This window comes from Pan troglodytes, chromosome 14 (genome assembly GCF_028858775.2).
Source record: "Pan troglodytes isolate AG18354 chromosome 14, NHGRI_mPanTro3-v2.0_pri, whole genome shotgun sequence".
Classification (NCBI taxonomy): domain Eukaryota; kingdom Metazoa; phylum Chordata; class Mammalia; order Primates; family Hominidae; genus Pan; species Pan troglodytes.
In genome coordinates this window covers 91,330,226-91,354,218 of record NC_072412.2, presented here as the reverse complement: position 1 = coordinate 91,354,218, position 23,993 = coordinate 91,330,226, and the positions used below count along the sequence as shown (strand labels likewise).

At 34.5% G+C, this 23,993-nt stretch overlaps 1 long non-coding RNA gene across 2 annotated transcripts in view; it reads right to left on the bottom strand.

Annotated features, from left to right (window-relative positions):
- The window catches only part of LOC104001875 (uncharacterized), a 110,072-nt gene extending 86,308 nt beyond the window's left edge, over positions 1–23,764 (bottom strand). For both annotated transcript variants that reach the window (XR_673871.3, XR_008538858.1), the window contains exons 1-2: positions 23,660–23,764; positions 13,858–13,941 (exon numbers count right to left, since the gene is read on the bottom strand). This is a non-coding gene — a long non-coding RNA (uncharacterized LOC104001875). The remainder of the gene's footprint in view (positions 1–13,857; positions 13,942–23,659) is intronic.
- Between the last annotated feature and the right edge of the window lie 229 nt (positions 23,765–23,993).

Sequence of the window (23,993 nt, the reverse complement as noted above, 5' to 3'; positions counted from 1 at the left end):
CAGGGGAAACTGTGGTATGGCAATTATTCTGGTGAGTTTATTAAATGGATGCTAGTTCAGAAGATTTACTGTAGTTGTTTTTATTTTATGTACACTTTATATGAGCAAAATGCAAATGAATGGATTATCTAGAATTGTTAAAGTAACTTGCCATTAAAGATATTTAAATACTATTTTTCTAATGGTTAAATATTACCTATGTTTTCTTCCAAATTTATATAGAAATAATTTGGGGTTTCTTGGCTAAAAAGAGCACACTTTTTATTTACACAGAATATAATAAAGATACAATTTTGATTTACAAACATTACATGAATATTATAAAATTAAGATGTGAGAGTTCAATATAAAAACTGAAAACATTCCAATGCTACCATTATTAGATGGGATTAAAGTTGTTGTTACTGTGAGTTACTTTTTGTCGTAGTATTTATACATTTGCAGATTTCTTACGTTTTTCCTTCTCTTTCCTTTTTCTCTTTCTTTTAATGCCAATTTATAGAATGCAATGTTCAGTTCATTATTTTGATTTTGCCTGCTGTTATAAGATTAATTTCAAAAAACTATAAATGTATATATTGTAGGGACCAGAATATGGGTATTGAAAAATAAAATTAAATAAAACTGTTGAATGCTTTATTCTTTCTTTAGGCTGCTATGTTCCAGAACTTTCCAAGTATTGAGTTGACACACATAATTATTTCATTTAATTTTTAACTTCATATTTTTTCAAAAAGTAGCCTATGGCTATGAAGTATTTTACTATGTGCTAGATACAGTTTCAAGGAGCTTGAATATATTAAAAATTTAATAGTTTCAACATTGACATGTCATTTGGGTATTATTTTTATCTTTATTTTACAGATATGCAAACTTAGGCAAAGAGGGGTTGACCTACTTGGTCAAGCAGCAAAAAAAAAAAAAAAAAAAAAATGGTGGAGTCATGGCTCATTCTCAGCTAGCCTGTCTTTAGAATCTGTACTGAGTCACTACACTAAGTATTAAAAATATATACGAAAATAAAAGGAATCAATATAATTTTGATATATTATAAATTAAAATAGTTTTGAAGTTTAATTACATTTTTATATTTGCATGCATAGGTGAAGAAAATATCAATACTTCCAAGTTTATCTTCCTCCCTCTTCCATTGTCTCCCTCAAACTGCTATGCAAAAAGAATTCATGGGACGAGAAAAAGAATTATAAAAAATAATGGTAAGTTACTGTTACAATCTTTAAATTTCAGGAAATGTAAGATAGAAAAAGAAAGCCTTAAAAACCCATGTCGTTTTACTTAGAAATTGTACTGAATGAACAGAATTTATCAGAGCAGGAATTCAAAGAATACTCCTAAAAGTAGAAAAACAAACAAAAATATTCTAATAGTCTCAAAGTAGGCCTACATTTTTGACAACTATAAAATCGTCAAACTCTGGTTGAGTACATACAGTGCACTCTCAGATATGACCTGCTGAGTACAATATTTAGATGTTTATGGCTAACTTCACAAAAAAATTTAGTTATGTCTTTGTCTCCTCAGCAGAAGAACTATTTGGAAAATTGCACTTAAACATCAGCAATATATTATTGAACACTATTAATCAGGTAAATTTCAGTTATCCTAAATTTTAGTAATAAAAATCTTCCATTGATTAGAAATTTGCCATACCTCTTAAGAGAAACAAAAATAAAGCAAGACAATAACCTCATAGTAGTACAGTTTTAGCTTAAAACTGAAATTCAACAAGATTATGTTGATAGTGAACAAAGGCATGCAAATCATAAGCCCTCTGTGATTGTCCTGGTATTATTATTTGGGAGTGGCTTTTTTACATTTGAGCTTACAGATTCCTCATCCATAATGTGTGGATATTCATACAGAGATAAATTATTTCCCAACATTTTTAAATGTGTAAAAAATATTAAACATATTCATAGAGCCTTATTATTAAAAAACAATTACATTTGTTTCTAAAATGTTCTAATTAAATGAAAAATACAGAAATGTGAATTCCATAGTAAAATTTTAACTGATTGTCCTATTGTCAATAAACACATATTTATATAAAACTTTGTAAATATTGGTCAAATATTTTCAACGAATGAAGTATTAAATCAAATAATTTAAACATACAAATCAATTATGAAAACATCAACTTCCACTACTCCTGTTAATTAGTATTTTGCTTAATCCTTAACATTAAATAATTTCTCATTATAAGAAATATTTCAATTTAATTCATGTAATTAATTATATTGACAAGGCATAAGGCAAATCAGCACTTTGATCATCACTCTACTTAATTAACAATTATATGTTCAATTTATTGATTGTGTCAGAAGGAAATTAGAAGCATAGGAGAGATTTGGTAACTTCTCAATAGAGGAAGAAATGGCATCAAATATTTTCCGAATATATTGGACATTCTTCTAAGTACCAGGATATGGCAAAAACAGAATTATAGAACTAGTGAAAATCTTAATATTCATAAAAATCTGAATATTCATTACGGGAGTCAGTCACTTCAAATTCAATCTGATTTCATCAATCACATAAATGAATGTTTAACCTTGCAATATTAACAGGATTTTGTGGCTCAGAACAATGGAGATAATAGCACTTTTCTGTTTTGTGTGGGTTAGACTATACTTGTGTTGTCTTTTGTTGTCATTGTCTTACTTTAAGATGAGTAATGATAAACTAAAGCATGCTTAGAGAGAGCAACTATGTTAGTGTGGGGACACGAATTTACACCACCATATATGATGGACACACTCATATGGGAAAAAGATCATATTTACTTTCTATGTGGCGCCAGATAAATGTCAGACAAAGGAGCAGAAGTTTAAGAAAGAATATTCTCTGATCAGTTCCATCTTGAGCTCAGCTTTGTCCATCAAAGAAGTGCAGTAATTCTGTGAGCAAATAGACTTTATGTGCCCCTATATTTGCTCACAGAATGATGGGAGAAGGAGTGTCTTCTCTCTCCCAGTAGAAAAGAGGGAGCATACTCAGTGGAATATAAGGAAAATAGAGAAGTACTAGGTCAAGTATGTATTTCTTGACATGTTTTCATGTTTAAAGCACACAGTAACATGCCCAAGCAGCATCAGGGAGCAGCAGACACTATTGTATATAATGGAAGAGTGGCACAGGTACCAAATAGATTCAGCTGAAATTGATATAGTCAGAGTTGGGAGAACTGAAAACAGGAACCTTTTCTGTAGGTACCAGTGGAGTACCCCTTGGGAAATTCCAGAGTCTTTGAGTTGGTATGTATTAGTTTCTCATTGCTGCTATACCAAATTGCCACAAATGTGGTGGCTTAAAACATTTATTATCTTACAGTTTTAGAGGTCAGACATCTAAACTGGATTGCTATGGCTTTACTCCTGGAGGTTCTAGGGAAGTGTTCATTTCCATGCATTTTCTTCTTCTAGAACCTGCAGACATTATTTGTTTTGTGGCCTTTCCACACTCAGATCTCTGCTTCCATTGTCATATCTCTCATGTGACACTCCAGCCTTCCTCTTTCATTTATATGACCCTTGTGATACACTGAGACCTTGGATAACCCAGGATAGTCTCACAATCTTTCTCTCTCTGTCTTTCCCTCTCTCCCTCTGAAGATCCTTAACTACATTTGTAAATTCTCTTTACTATGTAAGGCAGGATATTCACAGGTATCCAGGATCAGGACATGGACATCATTGGGCTACCATGTTTTTTCCTACCATAAGGGATACACATTTTAGAGATATTCAGATGCATTTCCTTATTAGTAGAGGCAGGAAAATCATATGATTTTGAATTCTTAAGTAAAAGATCATTTCAACAGCAAAACAAAAAAGTACAGAAATATTCTGTAAAAAATCCAACAATATAAAACTTGCACAATGGCCAGGCACAGTGGCTGTAGCCTGTAATCCAGCACTTTGGGAGGCCAAGGAGAGGGGATTACTTGATGTCAGGAGTTCGAGCCCAGCCTGGCCAACATGGTGAAACCCTGTCTCTACTAAAAATACAAAAATTAGCCCAGCGTGATGGCACATGCCTGTAATCCCAGCTACTTGGGAGGCTGAGATGGGAGATTGCTTGAACCCGGGAGGTGGAGGTTATAGTGAGCTGAGATCCCACCATTGCATTCTAACCTGGGCAATGGAGTGAGACTCCAGCTCAAAACAAAACAACAAAACCAATGAAAAAACCTTGGACAAACATATTTGCAAAATGAATACATTAATTTAGTTGATTTCTTTGAGTTAATTGTATTTCTCTTCTGAAAATAATTACAATATAATTTGCTAATTTTTGCTTGAGCTATTTTTTAAACCTACCATAACATATATATCTTGGTGAAATTAAGTTGCTGACACTTTAAATAGGATCTTAGGTTCTACTTTTAGTCAATCCATTCTCTATGTATGCAGGTCAGAGCTGGACTATGTAAAGGAAAGTTAAGTATAAAGAAGAAAAAAAGATAAAGATAAAACCACGTTTCCATACTTGAGAGAAATCCACAGCAATGAGGGAAAAAATGAATTGTTTACAAGGTAACTTGTGAGAATGACTTTCACAAGGGACATCTTATACTTTTTAAAGAAAAAAACAGTTACTTATCTGTTGTCGTTGAACTGAGTTTATGCAGTGGAAACAACCATATAAAATCCAACACTGATGTCAGCTACTAAACTCCATCACGGGCTTCCAGATGATGTTATAGGACCTACCTATTCATCTCTTGGCTCACAAAAACTCATTTTGGAAAGAAATAAACTAGGGGCATATGGATTTGAACAACATATTCTTAATAAAAAAGCACATGAGCTTGAGGAAAGTTTGCTTGAGCCAGCTGTTTTGTGAAAGGAAGCCGAAATTCTGAGCCAAAGCATTTAATGACTACATAAATGATAGAGCTGAAAATGTCTGTTAAGCCAAAACTTCAACCAAGAAACAGGGTGTAGAAAAATGTATGATGCTTTCCACTACTGTTAAGCAAAGCCCTGTTCAGTCAACCTTTCCATTTGCCCCCTCATTAAAAAACCACTGTGTTAGGTCAGTTCCAATCCAATTATACTGAAGTGTTTGAGTTTAGGTTGATGCTAATTGATAAGAATGGAGAGGGGATGCAGCATTTGTCTATACGCCAGTGGTTTCATTTTTTAAATTTCAAATCATGTGAAACAAATTCATTAAATACATAATAAACTGCTTCGTAGACTTTAAGAGACATGTTTTAAGAATGAAATAGGTACTTGTTTCATTTTTATGCACCACTTCAAAATCCTCTGTCCTCACTTTTTGCTTCAGCCACTGATAAAACCATTAGTTTCACACAGCCTTTGCAGACAAAAGTAAATAGCACCTCTGTTAAGACCAACACTGCCTTAAGACTTTTGTGATCTTGACATGTTCTTGAGAACTTTTCTACACTTGATCTGATGCAACCTAGAAATGACCCAGCAATTAATTCTGTAGGGTTATCCTTGAGAAGGTGAAAATGAGCCAATGATAAATGTGTTTCCCCTCCATTCTAGACAGCCTACTCTAAGACACATTTTATACAATTCCCCAGAAATTCGCCAAGGATCCAGCATCAGTCATTCATTTTAGGGGTCAACTAAAATGGTGTATCCTTGCATTGACTTTCTTCTTCCCTAGACCCTTTCTCCCCCAAATTTTGTCCAATATTATTTACTTATATGAAAGTCTTTGTCTCATGCTCTGTTTCAGGGAACTAAGGCTAAATAAGACAATATCTTTTTACTGAGATGGTTTAGCTAGAATGGATTAAAGCAAATAGCATAAATTACTGCCAAACTTGAGTATCAGGTTAAGTTCTGACAGTTTATGACTTTGGTTTTACTATGTTCATATGTGGAATAGACTCAATCATATGTGCCTTATAGGTAACACATGTAAGAGAGCTGAAAAGAAGCCAGACAGATAACATATGGTAAGCAGTGTATAAAAAAGACATGGATAACAATAAAAGACACCTATAATTCTGAATTTCTGAGGTATTTATGCTTAAAGAAAAAAATAATTTGCCATTGAAACTACAGATACCTCATTCAGGGTTTTATGCAAACTACTTTATACTCTTAGAAATTAATATCACAACATTGATATCCCCACTTTCAATGGTAGATCCAGCTCCAGACCGTTTGCCTGAGTATCACCAGTGGAGGCTCAGTTGGAAATGCAGAAATCCCCCACCTTCTGCACTGATTTCGCTGGGAGCTGCATACTGGAACTGTTCCTATTCGGCCATCTTGCCAGCCACCAATCATCTATATTATTATTTTTTTGTTGTTGAGACAGGGTCTCACTATGTCGCTCAGGCTGGAATGCAACAGCACAACCTTGGCTCACTGCAGCCTCAGCTTCCCACCCTCAGGAAATCCTCCCATCTCAACCTCTCAAGTAACTGGGAAGATAGGCACATGCCATGGTGCCTAGCTAATTTTTGTATTTTTTGTAGCGACGGAGATTTGCCATGTTGCCCAGGCTGGTCTCAAACTCCTGGGCTCAAGCAATCTACCCATTTCAGCCTCCCAAAGTAGTAGGATTGCAGGTTATAGTCTTACTCTGTGCAAAACTTTTGAGACAGCTTAAAGCAAAAGTAGATTCAATTAATATAAATAGAAGTGGCAAATCAGAAAAATAGAAGTTACCATGTCTGATTTTCACACTTGTCTTTGATCTTCTTAGAAGAAAAAATAAAAAGGAATCCTATCATTTATAGGTTTCATTTGATCATAAAAGAGGGAGAAGTCTAGTGTTAAGAAGTACAATGCTTTTTTAAGAACTTCAAAATACTGTAAAATAAAAATGTCACCGACATTTTACATAGTAATCATTGAATGAAATAATGAATATCTTCTAAAACAGCTTTACAATAATTGAAGTGATACACATTGAATTCCCATCTATTATAATATCCCTTAACTGAGAGAATTAAACACATCTCAATCCAGGTGAAATTGTGATGAATTAAATGAATGCAGCCAAATGTTCCATGCACATATTGTAATTAAACACAAACGTACAAATGAGATATATGTCACAGATTTTTGTTGTTGTTGTTTGAGACGGAGTGTTGCTCTTTTGCCCAGGCCAGACTGCAGTGGCACTCTCTCGGCTCACTGCAAGCTCTGCCTCTCGGGTTCATGCCATTCTCCTGCCTCAGCCTCCCAAGAAGCTGGGACTACAGGCGCCTGCCACCACGCCCGGCTAATTTTTTGTATTTTTAGTAGAGACAGGGTTTCACTGTGTTAGCCAAGATGGTATCGATCTCTTGACCTCATGATCCGTCCGCCTCGGTCACCCAAAGTGCTGGGATTATAGGCGTGAGCCACCGCGCCCGGCCTATGTCACAGATTTTAGCTGCTTTGTTCAAGAGCATGTTGGAAATAATTTAGGTACATACTTTGTATTCTCGTTCTTTATAATATTTTAAATATTGTGAGTCTCTTAGGTAATCGTATTCATTCTCATTCAGATTTGGTCAGGAATAGGGTATCTGGCAATTCCAGGTAATGCCTGGAGTGTTATTTTGTGTTTTTGATAGGGGTATACACATGCTTTGGAAACCAGATGGGCAAATGACAATGTTGGCATTAGAAGCCCACGCAGGACTCTCAACCAAATGAGAAACTACTGCACTTTGTCCAGAACAGTAGCTCCAGAGTGAAACAAAAAAAAAAAAAAAAAAAAAAAAAACACAACTTTTTTTTTTTTCAAGGGACTCCTTTGGATCTACTCAAACAGGAAAACTTGCATTCTCCTCATAATTCTTCTATCATGAAAAAAATAATTTCATCTCAGAAAATGTCAAAGGGGAGCATCCAATTCAGCAAATATATGTCTTACTTTCTACAGCACACTGTACTCAGTGCTTAGAAAGCTCAGGGTTTGGAGGCAACATGCAGACAGCCATAGCAACAGTACAGACTGTAATGTTAGAAAATGCAGAAGGCTGTGATGGCACAAATGAAAGAAGACAAATTTAATGTCTCCATGAATGTCTTAAATATTTATATGCTTTATAAGAGTGTAAGAAATTAACATAAACAAGAAAAACAAGTATAAACAACTAAAATAACATTCTATAATACTGTCTAACAGTCTTTTTCAGGATATAACACACACGGACTTTATAATATAACCATTAGAATCATTTATTCCCTTACTACCAATAAAAGGAAGACAAAGTGAGATCATTTCTTCACCTCCTGCATAACTAATTCACTTCTCTGAGGTATTTGCTCAAAATGTGTTTTCTGAGGAGTCTTTCCTGACTACAACACACCCTTGCACTCCTTGTCCAGCCTCATCCCATTCATCTTTCGTGATTACTTATAGCAATAATCACCCATCAGATATTATATTACACACCTGTTTATTCTCTATTATACCATCTACAAGATAAGCTCAAAAAGCAGAGAGTTTGTTTCCAATGCTCAAAGAGCGTCTGGCATTTATTAGTTGCTCAATAAGAATTTAGTCAATGAATAAATTAATACACTATCTGACCTCCTAATTTTGTCTTAGATTGCTTTTGGAAAATAAAACTAATACTCATTATATAACAAAATTTTATAAGTAAACATATATTCCACTATGTAAAGAAATAATATATAGAAATAATCATAAACTCACCAGAATTTAACATCGTGAATTAAGTCTATATGTTGAAATAAAGTCACAAATTAAGATAGAATAAACACATTTTTACTAGAGTTAACTATACTATTTTTATGAAGGCATGACTTGATAAAAGATATTACAACTTGAAGGACTTGAGTCTTGATAGGACAATGAGAATTTAAGAGATGACCAGATTTGTCAAAGAGTTGCTTAGGCAGATAAATTTAGATAAGAACATCCAACAGATCCTTCAGTCAGTGAGGGCTTAGATGAGGCATAGCTTTGTTAGTTGCTGAGAACTATATCAGGTAAATCAGAAAATCTCCTTGTCCTTAAAGTAGGGCATTATATTAGAGTTAATATAATTTTAATGTTCATTCCTCAAGCATAAACAGTATAAAGTTAAATCTAATATATGAGACAAGCTGTAATTAAAGCCTTTTCAGAGTACCCAGACTGGTAGTCAATTAATATTTGAAAGTTATTATGACAAATGTTGTAAGACATGATGATATCTGAAGTGAAGACAGTAGCGGTAGAAATGGAGCCTAACCAGACATAAGTGAAAGACAATTCTGAGCAATTGGCATAGGTGACCAACTTGTTGCTAATAAGAGAAAAAGCAGCTCTTTTGACTTCAAGAGCTCTTTGACAACTAAATGGGTAGTGTGATGCTACTAATATAAATATGAACTCAAAATAGAATATACAGTGGAAGTAGGTAGTTTCATCTTCCTTTTACTGAGGTTAAGGCACTGTTTTCAATTGGGGATATGTATTGGATTGACTTTAAAAATTCGTGTTCAAATTTAGTACAGAAGGAGTTCATAGAAATATATACTCCCTTGGGATTTTTATTTTTTATGATGAAATACAATCATTCAAAATCATACAAGTGAAGCTGAAATGGAGAGGACAAAAATTGCATTCCAAACGATGGCCCAACTTTTGGTGCCTCATTCCTGGTATCCAACTTTATTTCAATGCTACTAAATGAAACAAATAGACAATACTGATAAAACTTAAGAGGCCAGATGGAATTTCTGTTAGTTACTATATCAAATTCCACTTATAAAAAACATTTTAAAAAATTAGTTCAATTTTTCACACATAAGATATCTGCTACACCTCAATAGTACCTAATTTTCACTACTGATTCCTATCAATGTCATGAAAAAAGTATAGTGAATAATTGAGAATTGGTGAAGATGTACCTCAAGCAGATTTGGTAAACAGATATTGGTTAGAGGTCGAAACAGTAACAGTTGAAGAGGAGACACAAACTCAAATGTAAATATTTTTGTAGCAAATTTATGTAAGTTTTTTTGTGGGAGAGGGGAGCAAGTCTATTTTTCTGTTGAGGTCATTGTGACTGGACTTAGGTAATTGTTTTATTTAAACTTGACATTGATTTACACGAATTCATGTATTTAATTGTATTGCAGATGTTATAACTTCTTTTGTTAGGAACCATGATTGAAAGATATAACAAGGAATTTAAAATAATCCATGTAATTTTAATTCCCTAAAGTTTAAATATTAAAATAAAAATAAAATAAATTTGCTTTAAATTTTATATTTATTTTTGAGATGGAGTTTTGCTCTTGTTGCACAGGCTGGAGTGCAATGGCGCAATCTTGGCTCACTGCAACCTCTGCCTCCCAGGTTTAAGTGATTCTCCTAATTCAGCCTCCCAAGTAGCTGGGATTATACAGGCACCTGCCACCATGCCTGGTTAATACATAAGTTTGCAACATTAGAGATACATGTCATTAATCTACATTGTACATTTTAACCAAACAGAATAGTAAGATGTTCACTGCAATTGATCTCTTGGCAAAAAGAATTGTTTATATTTTTATAGACATCAAATAAATGGCCAACATGATATATTTTGTGTTCAAGTGAGACTGTCTCATTCTCTGCTTATGAATACTGCTGGTGTTCTTCCCATGTTTGCTTCAGCCAGATGCCAACATGAAGCTCTCACACTTTGTAGTTCTCCTAAGCATGTCATTTTTTAGCAAATTTGTTCTTTAAAAAAAAAAAAGTAAGTTACCATTTTAAGGTCTACTTTTTACATGTAAAGGATGGAAAATTCTGATAAATGGAGGTCTTTATTGAGAACGATAAACAATGAACAGGAAAATTCTATCCTTCCACACAACTATATCCATAGGTGTCCCTAAACAAGTTGGCTGTAGGTTGCTTCAAAGTACTGATGATTAAAAGAGAGCTTTCACATCATGTGAAATTGTTTTGATCAACTTTCTTGGTCATAAATATAATTTATATTACACCATAAAATATCTAGATAGTATATCTGTTTAATAGTATAAATCAGCTATGAAGAATGATATAAGATTTTTAGCTGGGCATGGTGATGGGCTTATGTAATCCCAGCTACTCGGGAGGCTGGGGAAGGAGAACCCTCCACTTGAACCCGGGGGCGGAAGTTGCTGTGAGCAAAGATCACACTGCTGCACTCCAGCCTGGGGGACAAAGTGAGACTCCATCTCCAAAACAAAACAAAACAAAACAAACAAACAAAAAAGTAAGATTTTATTAGAGAACACCTCTTTCCTTGGATTGATACAGATTAATTATCTCATACTTTGGTGAATTTTTTCTATAATTTGAAACTATAAAACTAAACCACAAATCTTTCTATGACACCACGACACCTATAAAAATAGTTTTCAAAATTAAGATTTTTTTGAAAAAGTTTGAGAAATATCAGTATTTGAGAGAATACTGAAAGATACTATCTTCTTATTCCTCAATTATGACAAATGTTTTAAAACCTGGAAGATTATAATATAAACACAAATATGAGATTATATTGGAAGAAATTGGCTCTGAAAAAATTTTTTTTGCCTTGATTCTTCCATAGTTTTAGAAATCAAGTTACTAACGGAAAAAAAATCAATATTTTAAGATGATTCTTTTTATTAAATAGCCATGAATAAAAGAAAAAATATATAAATATTGGTTTTCAATAAGGAGTAAAAATATTTAATCTAAAACATATGTGAATAACAAATTCACAGAATTAAACATTAGTAGAAATAGCCAATTATACAAATTCCCTTTAAATTTTAGGGATCTGAGGTCCAGAATGATTTATATTTTTTTTGGAAATGTATCACAAAGTTTATTAGAACAGGATTGGGGATTATATTGTCTCACTCAAATTATGATGAAATATCTACCATTAAATTTATCATATGTAATAATGCAGAAAACTGTAGGGATCGATAATCTTGGAAACTGTAACCTTCTATCATTTTCTTCTGGAAAATAACAGTGGGAACTCATCTTCTATGGCTTCTGCCAGTGAAACATACTTTCAGAATTGTTTTGTGAGGACTGTTGATGGTTACTCCCATTAGCAAAAAAAAAAAAAAATCATTCCTTCAACATTCCCATGAGCTTTTTTGTTGTTATTGTTCTTGCATATTTGAATGCGTTTTGGTTTTGGAGTGTGTCTACATTATCATGGAATTGGGAAATTTACTTGGACAAGATGAAGAATAATGCTAATCAATTTAGTAATTACAGGAGGAAATAAAAACAAGAAGAGATGAGTCAATATATAGTTACAGATTTGTGTTTATAAGAAATAAATCACTAAAAGGTACAAATAAACTTCATTAATATTTTAAATAGAGTCTATCTTCATGTTTGGGATAAGTATGGGTTTTGCAGATCTTTAGGTCAATTTTCTATCTTAAGCGCAAGTTTAACAAATTATACATTCAGAGTAAAAAGACATTCTTCTTCCTCCCCTTCACTGGAATAGCCAGGTTTCAACATTCAGGTGGATCATGGCCAGACGCCATGGCTCACACCTGTAATCCCAGCACTTTGGGAGGCCGAGGCAGGCAGATCACGAGGTCAGGAGATAGCGACCATCCTGGCTAACACAGTGAAACCCTGTCTCTACTAAAAAATACAAAAAATTAGCCGGGAGTGGTGGCGGGAACCTGTAGTCCCAGCTACTCGGGAGGCTGAGGCAGGAGAATGGCATGAACCCAAGAGGCGGAGCTTGCAGTGAGCCGAGATAGTGCCACTGCACTCCAGCCTGGGCGACACAGAGAGACTCTGTCTCAAAAAAGAAAAGAATTCAGGTGGATGACTCTCTGTAGCTGGGCATGCTGCCCTGTGGGGTTTGGAGCCTTCACAAATGCTTTGTGGGAGAAAAGGACATGAAAATAGTTTGCTTTCATTTGCTCATCTCTATACATTTCTCTTAGACTATAATATCTCCTCAAATATTTATCTACTATGTTCTTGACTGATATGTCTACATATTTCTCTATTTCTGAAACCACCTTTGCAGAATTGTAACTGAGAAAATTATGACAGTGAAAGAGATCTGCCCTAACCAACTCCATCTTGCTTTTAGCTTCCAAGCTGTCCTTGCCCAATCAAAGGCCAAACTAACTAACTTTGGGTGAAACTTATAGTTTAACTTTGAAACAAAGACAATGACAGCCGTTTCTCAAAAAACAAAAACAAATGAACAAACAAAAAACTTCTTGCCTGAGGACTAAACTGCCTTCGTAGGGCTAAGAAATTAGACACAATATTAGAAATTATGGTTTAGGAGTCATACAGCTGGAGGCTACATGATTCTGACCCTCCCCAAATTATTCCTGAGGATAAGGTCAATATTGTAAAACCTAAGGTCAGCAATTGAGATTTGTTGCAGGCCCTGCACTTGATGGGTTAGCTGGCACCACCCAGATCAATAAACTGGCTTGCCTTGTGGCCCCCACCCAGGAGTTGACTCGGTGGAAGAGGACAGTTTCAACTTGCTATGATTTCATTTCCAAGCCAACCAACAAGCACTCCTGACTCACTGGCCCCCCCACCCATCAAATAATGCTTAAAAACCCTAATCCTTGAGTTTTCAGGGAGACTGACTGAGTAATAACAAGTCTTGAGTAATAAGTCTCCCATACAGTCTCTAGTCTCTGCGTGGTGTGAATTAACCTCTTTATAGCAATTCCCCTGTCTTGATAAATCAGCTCTGTCTAGGCAATGCTCAAGTTGAACCTGTTGGGTCGTTACATTTCCTCAAATATTTATCTACTGTGTTCTTGACTAAAATGTCTATATATATTTTTTAAAATATATGTGTGTAAAATTACGAAAAACATACTTTAGGAAAGATGATTTTTGAAGAGCAATACTTACCTTTATCATGTTCTTGCCTATGCCCTGCCTTCTGAAGGATGATGTCATAGAAAAGCAGGAGGTAAGACTTCTGCATCTGGATACCTATGTCACCGGAGGAAAAAAAAATGCTCATGTGTGAAGATAATCTTTCATTGGAATTAAATCAATACAAGGATGTTTACATTGCATGATTGTTGTCACCATTGTATAAAATATGGCTTGTTATGCAGCAATTATACCACAGTGCCTGGTACCTTGTCTATTACAAGGCATTCCAGTTTTTACTCTGCTGTCTTTCACTTCATCTCATTCCTATAAGCAGAAGAGTAAAATGAACAATAAGAGTGTGGCAGCTTACAAAAGGCAGCTTCATGTTTTGGGACACTTCCAGGGTAGGAAGAAACTGGCCAGTGTCACATCAGCTTAATCTATGTGTGACAGTATCTCAGTGATCAATCCTATTAGAGTATAAGTACACATATTGTTTCAAATAGAGGTAGGGTATGCATGGCTTGATGTAATACTGTTTAAGGAATAATAAAGTTCCCTGTTAAAATCAGGAACTTAACAGAAAAAGGAGCTTGAATTTGAAAATCAGGAGGAAGCAAGGACATTCTGGCAGACACAAAAGACAGACTACAAAAAATCACCACGGAATTGCTATGAAATAAAAATAGAAAGATTTTATTGTCCTTATTTTACAGAGATTTTTGGGCTATAGTTTGATGAAGCAAATCAATAGAGTTGGTCCCACCATGATGCATGCCATGTGACTTTTGGGGTCACTCAAACTGTTTTACTTTTTCATTGTGGAAGACAAATGTAAGTAGTTTTGTTATAGGAAAAACAGGTTCATTTTCCTGCTGTGCGGCAACAGACTGATTATACTGAGACAGCAGGGTTTGCAGCTGAGAAAGAGTTTAATGATCACAACACTGTGAGTGAGGAGATGAAAAGAGACTCTCGCTGCAGTCTTTAAAGGGATTAGAGAGGGCAAAAAGCTGGAAGATTGAGACAGTTGATTGGTCAGGGTCAAGGGGATAAAATCATCAGGAGTGTGGAAACTATTTTTTGGCGAGTCAGCCTCTTGCGGAGTGTTCAGATCTGCTGATGTCAGTGGGGTCTGTCAGGCCAGCTGACCTCAGTGGGGTTCCACAGACCCGCTGAGTCAGTAATTTTATCAGTATGCAAGACCTAAAGAAATAGCTCAAAGGGAAAACAATGTTTTATCAGGTTGGTGCAAAAGTAGTTGTGGTTTTTGCTAAGGGTGATTGGAAAAACCACAGTTTTGCACCAACCTAATGTTTACACTATCTGTCAAAGAATTAAGGGGAACTATGATCTTGTAACAGGGTCTACATGATTCTAAGACAATAGATACCAAACAGCTGAGAGAGTAAGCTGATTTAATCATTAATACTGAATGTACTGTAGCTTTATTTTTTCTCTCCCTGTCTCTTCCCTGATTAATTCTATAAAATTTGTAGGAGTGGTTTCAGTTTTCTTCTTGTAAATACAAGAAGTTGGGTTTGGAATATTGGGAATATGCCTGATATGGCCAGGATAACATGTCGAATTTTACACAATATATACCAACAGGAAATCAGTTTATGTGCTAGATGGAAAAATAAGATACAGTCTGAATAATAGCTATCAAAATACTATTATTTAAGAATATTAACACAATTTCTGATAATTATTCTCAAATACATTATTTTCTTTTCTTGTGAAAGCATATTTTTGTGGTGATTGTTATTCTGGCCAACTTGGTAAAATATTTTATTTCTAATAGTTTGCATATTGGTTTTTAACAGTTGTTCCAATATTTTTAGGTACATACATAAAGATTTATGTCTTCACTTTTCAATCTTTGGACATTTTTTATCTTGTTTACCTTAGTTTGATGAGTACTTAGAGAAAGTATTTCTTAAACATGATTATTCTATTTATATTTTGAATAAAAATGCATATATTTCCATCTTTATACTATTATCTCTAGAGTATGCATAATAGATATTTCTTTGTGACTCATTTGGTCAGTTTTAAAACTTATTTGGTTGCTTTAAAATCTCTTATTTTCACCGAATTATATTACAAAAAAAACTATGATATGGTTGACTTTAATTATGTAATAAAATTGGAATTTCAAATGCACAATTGTATCTCACTGAATGACAAATATACAGGGGTATGTTTTAAACATTCTAAAACACATTCTTACTATCCTTATAATTGGGATTTTCTTCTTAATTGGAAGATACTAATTTACACCACCGTCTCGTAAGTTAAAGGTTGTGTTTTTTATATTTTTATGTAATTGTCTTTATTGACAAATAATTATAAATAAATAACATTTATGGAGTACATTTTGATGTATTAATTTATGTGTACATTGTAGAAAGACTCAATCAAGCCATCAACATGTCTACCACCTCAACTTATCACTTTTTTGTGGTAAGAATGAAAACAATTCATTGTTTTAGCAATTTTGAAATACACATTATTGTTAACTGTGATGACGATGCAGTCAATGGATTGCTAAAAATTGTTCCTGCAGTCTAACCGAAACTATATTATTTGATCAACATTTCCCCTTGCTCCATCCCTCTCTCCCTTCTCCACCAGCCTCTGGTAACCACCATTCCATTCTCTGCTCCTATGAGGTTGACTATTTTATATTCCACATATAAGTGAAATAGTGTGGTATTTGTTTTTCTGTGCCTGGCATATTTCACTTGTCATAACGTCCCCCAGTTCCATGTTGTCTTGAATGACAGAATTTCCTTCTTTTAAGGCTGTATAGTATTCCATTGTGTATAGCTAATATTCTTTATCAATTTTTTCATTGAGAGACACTTAGGTTGGTTCCATATCTTGGTTACTGTGAATAATGCTGAAGTGAACATAAGACTTTAATGTACTGATTTCAATTTCCTTTGGCTACATATCCAGAAGTAATATTGCTGAATCATATAGTAATTACATATTTAGTTTTGAGGAAACTCCACACTCTTTTCCAAAATGGCTGTACTAATCTAAATTCCCGTCAACAATGTATGAAGGTTCTGTTTTCTCCATACCCTTACCAACACTGGTTATCTTTCATCTTTTTGATAACAGCCATTCTAACAGGTAGGAGGTGGTATTTCACTGTGGCTTTAATTTGCATTTTCTCAATGATGAAGCCCAACTTTAACAATATACTTTTTGAAAAAATAATTTTAAAGTGAAAGTGTAAATGATTTTAAGTAAACATTATTCTTTTTCAATTAGTAAGTATATTAACCATGAAAAATGTTTATTATTATGTATAATTAGAATAATACTGTTTTGTTTCTAATACATTTGTGTGAATTAGACCTTTTAAGAAATTTTCACTTCCCTAAAAGAATTACATTGCTAACACAACAAAAACTTATGTAAAACCTCTGAATAAACTCACATGCTTGCCAGTGATTCAATATAAAAACTATATTAATGCCATATATAGTCAGATAGCCAAAAACAAAAGCTTTCATGTCCTTTAAATCTATTTTGGTTGTATAAATTCAAGTGCAATCATGGTTGTTGTTTGATTCCCCTCCAGTTTCAAAACAACTCACACTATCCACTGTTTTCCTTATGTAAAAGAGAAATGAGGATTCCAGAAGTATGGCAATGAAAATCTCATTCACATGTTCCATATGAAAAGGCAAATAATTTCCAGAAGTTATGACAACCATGTTTTCATTTTAATATCAAAATGATCTAAAAATGCTTCTTTCAATTGTGAAAGTTTATATTAAATCCATGTATTACTACTAGATATAAAGTTCTAGATCATTTGATATCTCACTGTTAAAAGAATAACCATGTAGTAATTCTTTGACATAATACAAATGTGCAAATATATATTTTCACAAGAGGCATGTAAGATGACATATGCCATGTCATATAACCCATGTCATCTTATATGCCATTTATGCAAATATATAAATGTCACACAGCAACAAATGCAATATTTTCTTTATGGTTCTCTTTTGGGGACAGTGTCTCACTCTGTCACCCAGGATAGAGTACAGTGGTGCAATCATAGCTCACTGCAGCTTTGAACTCCTGGTCTCAAACTATCCTGCCTCAGCCTCCTGAGTAGTTGGAACTACAGGCAGGTGCACACCACCACACCCAGCTAATTTTTAAAAACATTTTTTGTAGAGAGGAAGTCTTGCTATGTAGCTCAGGCTGGTCTCGAATCCCTGGCCTCGAGAAATCCTCCTGCTTTGGCCCCCCTACATGGTAGGATTACAGACATGAGCTGCTGCACCCAGCCCTCTCTGGTTCTTGAAAATAAACATCTGTGTGTTAATGTAGGAATTTTCTTTATTTCAATATATTTGGGTTTTTCTCCTGTAGTTATGAATTGTCAGCATGAAACAACTGATTTTCAGTCATGTGAACAAAGATCTTACGAATGATCAAGTGGAATCTGTGTAAAATGCACGCACACACAAATATACTCTTCATGAACATAAGCACCAATACAGAGTTAATTGATAATATTTGGAATACACATATGTGTGATTCGCTTTGGCTTTTATTTTTGCATATACACTTTCATGTAGGTATAAATATGTATGTGTGACAAGTAAATATACTCCTTGGGTTAATAATAGAGTTATATCTCAACAAAACCATCCTAAATTAAAAATATCTTAAATCAAAATAGCATTAATATACCTAGTCTATTGTACATTATAGCTCAGCTTAACTCAGAACACCTGTGTTACTACAGTTGGGCAAAATCACCTAAAACAAGGCCTATTTTATATCAAAGTGTTGAATATCCCATGTAATTAATTGAACACTACACTGAAGTTAACAACAGAATGGTTATATAGGTTCTCGAAGTATGGTTTCTACTGAATGTACATTGCTTTTACATCATTGTAAAATTAAAAAGTCTTTAAGTCTAATCATGGCAAACTGGGGACCTTTTTAAAATAAACGGATTATCTTCAATTGCATACGCTTTCTCACTTCTCCACAAACAGCAAACATATCTTATCACTACTCCAGGCTGACTTTGCTTCTCATTTCTCTGAGAAAAGGAAGCAAGCTGTCACCACATTGTGACTTTTCTTCAGTTACTAAGAAATGCCTGTCCTGGTTTCTTCGAAATGCCAAAATGTCCCCATGTGGACTGGATCAATATCATTTTTCCTAATTCATTTTTATCTTCCATTTCCCACTTTCTTCTATTTTCTCAAATGGATTACACATATGCTAGTGTTCCTATTAAACACAAAACCATCAGCCAGGTGATAAAGGTTTGCTATCAGGTGATCAGCATTCACATCAACATTGATAGGTGAGATGGATAGTATGCATTCTTGATCTGATAGGATGACAATATTGCTTTATATCTGTGGTCCTCCTCTGAAAACTCATAACTTAAAACTGATCATGAGGAAAGACAACAGACAAATACCAGTTGAGGTACATTCTACAAAACACTTAATCATGACTTGAAACTACCCAGGTTACCAAAAACAAGGCACTTTAAAAAGCTCAACCAAGAGGACCCCAAGGAGATGTAAAAACTAAATGTAATATAATCTGCTGCAACAGAAAAATGTCCTTAGGTCAAAATCTAACAACATCTGAATAAAGTATAGATTTTAGTTAATAATTTATTAATATCTGTTCATTAATGGTGACAAACATACCATAGTGATGTAAGATATTAACTTGGGAAACTGGATGTGGAGTATATGGTAATTGCTCTACTGTCTTTCCAATTTTTATGTAAATCAAAAATTGTTCTAAAATTTTGAAATATCAACGATAAATTCAATGTTACAAAATAAAAAACAAAACAAATTACATCTCTTGCTATGGAGAAGACCACTGTGAACTACACCAAATCTCTTAATCCACTCCATCCTCTTCCCAGGGACACAGACTGCATTTCCCAGTGTCTGTAGTTGTATAAGGGACCACGTGCTTAGTTGTCACCAATGTGAACAGAAATGTGTCCATTTTTTTCATAAAAGTTTAAAGGCCGGGTGCAGTGGCTCACACCTGTAATCCCAGCACTTCAGGAGGCTGAGGTAGGAGGACCACTTGAGCCCAGGAGTTTGAGACCAACCTGGGCAAAATAGCAAGATCCCCATCTCTACAAAAAATAAAATATAAATTAGCTGGGCATGGTGGCACATGCCCATAATCCAAGCTACTTGGGAGGCTGAGGCAGGAGGATCAATTGAGCCTGGGAGGTCGAGGCCGAGGCTGCAGTAAGCCATGATTATGCCATTGCACTCCAGCCTGTGCAACAAAGTGAGACATGGTCTCCCGGGGAAAAAAAAAATTAAGAAGCAGGATGCCTCCTGCATACTATCTTTCCCCATCTGTCATCTGGGATCAGAGTTTCCAAATGAGGACACAGCCACTCAGTGAAAGTGAGTAGATCTCTATGTGACTATGAGGAGGGCCACAACCAGGTATTATCCTTTGGGTTTTAGAAAAATGAGAAATAAACCTGTACTAAGATATGTATATATTAGGGTTACAACAGCAGGGATACCTACGTGCAATAAGGCTGGATCCTACGTTCTACTTCAGATGCTGATTCATTTATGTTCATTCAGTTCATATTCCTGTTTCTATTCTATTTTTTCTAATTCTCTCTTGACCTTAGGCCATGTTATCTTTTGGCCTCACCTCTAACACAATACTTCTTTATAAAACACATCAATGGAGTCCATTTTTAACCATACTAACTTCATATTAAACTAATAATTTCTCAGTCCTCACCTTACAGCCTGGGTGCCAGCATTTGGTATGATTCACTACTCCTTTTTCCTCTAAATTCTTTCTTTACTTAATTCTTATTCTCCACTTACCTCACTTATTCCTCCTGCCTGCTATTTTTGTTTCTCCTCAGCTCTCCTAAATTCAGTTTCTCTTTCTACATTCACTCCCTTAATTTACCTCCTCCAGGTTCATGTCATTAAATACGATTGCTTTGTGAATTGATCTTAAATTCAGTTTAAGACCATTTCACCCTTGAAATTCAGATTTTTATATCCACCTTGTTAGTAAAACATTCCACCTGTGTGTTTAACTTAACAGTAAGATGTCTAAACAGAAACTTCTGACTTCTGACCCACATTGGCTTCCTTAAAGGTTTTGTTCAAAAGCTGTTATTCCAATTGTTTAGACTTAAAAAAAATTGGAATTACCCTTAATTATTTTATTTCTCTGACAACCCACATGTAGTACTCCATCAGAAAATCCTGCTTTTTATTTAAAATATATTAAGGTTTTGACGTCTGCCAAGGTCATCACCAGGACCACGACCAGAATTCAAGGCAAAATGTTTCACCTGAGCCACCATGTGACTAGTATCCCTAATTTTGCTTTTTTTTTTAAACGATTTCACTCTTCACACAGAATTAACCTTCCAATATGTCATTAAGATCATGCCACATCTCTAATCAAATCCGTCAGTGGTCAACTTCTTATCTCACTCAAAGTAAAAGATCTCACAGTGGGCTACCTGGCCCTCCAGAAGCTCCTTTCACCCCATTGTCAAACTCTTCTTGTCTCTCAGTTATTTCTTTAAATACTTCTCCAACTACTTTTCCTATTATTTACTGTGTACCTTTCTTGCACTTATCAGAGCAAATTTCACCTTCAGGCCTTCTCCTAGTTTTCTTCTGCTTATAAAGCTCCGCCCCCATATACTTATTTGGCTCACTCCCTTGCCTTCATGTCTTTATGCAACTGTTGCTTTTTCAGTGAGTCCCCACCATATTTAGAAATTTCGTTTCCCAACACTCTCCTAGCCCCCTTCCTTGCTTCTTTTCTGAACCCATGTTAACTTCCATGATGCTATAATCATTAGATTTATTTTGTCTGTTACAGTTTGCTTACTGTTACATCCCCAGAACTAGAACATATGAGCATAAAACATAAAGAGCATAAAATTTGTTATATGGATTATATTTGAATACAATATAGACCCTTTTCAAGTTAAAAGAAAAAACAACATGTTGGAAGCTCATTAGAATAATTTTCTACAAGCTGATTAGCTCCTGCTGTCACTTCTCCTTAGGTGTCTTGAAGATTTTAGAGTAAATGTTCTTACTTTCTACAGGTGATCTTAAGTATCTGTTCAGGTGGAATGTTTAATGAACAACAGACTGGGATATTAATAGTCAAAGACACGATCTATCAGGCCTAAAATGTTCCCTGATGGTAAATGGGCTCCAGCAGATATCAATTTAATTTTGTCAGAAAGTTACACTTATTTTTCTAACGTTGTGACTGATTTCTATATCCATTTCTATTTTTTTATAATCTTTTTAATCTATCTGAAATCATACGAAGACATCATTTTAAAGCATACCTTATTTTAGGCAACATGATGTAATTGAAACGAAGTAAAACTATATATGTATAATATATATTTGTTATATATGTGACAGTATTTTCATAAATGTAGAATTACACATACACACATATAATGCATATATACATATATAAATATACACACACATATAACATCCTGAACATAAAATGAGTTATACAGAAATATATAAATGAGTTATATATAAAGCAGTGAGTTACATATAGTGAAATATATATCTATATAAAGTGGTTCATATAAATTACAAAGTAACAACACTTTAATCAACTTTGATATCTAGAAACTCTCAACTTGGTAAATAATTTGCCAAAGGTGTTCCCGATAGTAGGAACAGCATCTAAAAAGGTCGAAGACAAATTATGTGAGATGAAGGACTTTCTCTTCTGGAATATATGATTTGATTACAAAAGACCAACATATTTGTCTAAAAACAACAAGAAAAGCTGTTTGACTACAAAGACGGTGAGGATTCGAGGGGCTCAGTGAAGACTTTGAGGTGAGCTTTATCTTGTATTCTGCTTTCTTCCTGAAGTCATCTGTCTACTAGTAAGCCACACAGTGCAATAACTTAATGTGATTAGAGGGGTGTGTAAAAAGTACTAGGTAAGGTGAGCTTTCAACAGTCTCATGGGCTCAGAGGATACAAGTATTGGAATAAATGGTCAGAAAGGCATTTAGAACTTCATATGCTAAAATTCTGAGGAAAAGGGACATATAAAGGTCAACCCAATATTCGATATTCCTTCTTGCCTTGAGGCATATACTGATTTCAAATCAACACTAGGTTAGAGGTAAAAGGTTTTTTAGAGAGTGTTGTCTAAGAGGCTGAGAAGAGAAATGCAAAGTTTGTTAGGATCAAAGTGAAAAGAAAAGAATAATTGCAATTCAAGGAGCATTAAGGATGAGAAGCACTGGAAAATACCTAGGATCTGAGTTGGATCCACTGAATTGCTATACCCTAGGAATAAGGGTAAATTGGAAATAAATGAACTAGAATTTAATACAGCAACTAATTTTAAAAACTGAAAAGATAAGCTTAACAAATTTAGATGCATAGAGTTGAAAGCTGTACTGGAAGATAAATTAGTAGAAATTATACAGATGGAAGCACAACAGGGAAAAGATATTTTCAATAAATGTAAAAAGTTCAGCATTTACACACAAGAACATATGGAAACAACAAAAATAACCCTGGGGCAGACCAGAGTGGCTACTTTTGGAAACAAAAGATGGAAAGGGAAATTGAGATTAAACAAAAAATATAATAAGAGGATTAAATTTCAACCCTCAAATGCATAAAATTTGCTGAAACTCAAAATCAAAATACTTCTAAGATAATAATTAATAAATTCTACTGAACGCAGTGGAGAAAACAATGAATTGTATCTGGAAATGTAAGTAAAATCTTACCAGTTGAGCGTTCCTAAAGAAAGGTCATATACTAGTTAAATTCCACCATCTTGTCTCTTAGAGTGCTGAGATCTTATCTGGAAGCTGCTGATCACCAGCTTCCCGTGTTTTCTAAAGCTGCTAATCACCAGCTTCAGGTGTTTTCTATCTGTTGGGAGACTGCCTTTCACCGGTACCAGCTGGAATCAATTATTATGTTAGAGAGGCAGTTTAACAGCTGCCTGACCATCACCTGATGCTCTCTTGACATTCCTGGTATGTGTGGGTGGGCTTCTCCTGCCCTGCTCATGTCTGCCTACCTACTCTAACAGAAAGAATGGTTTTACAATCAACT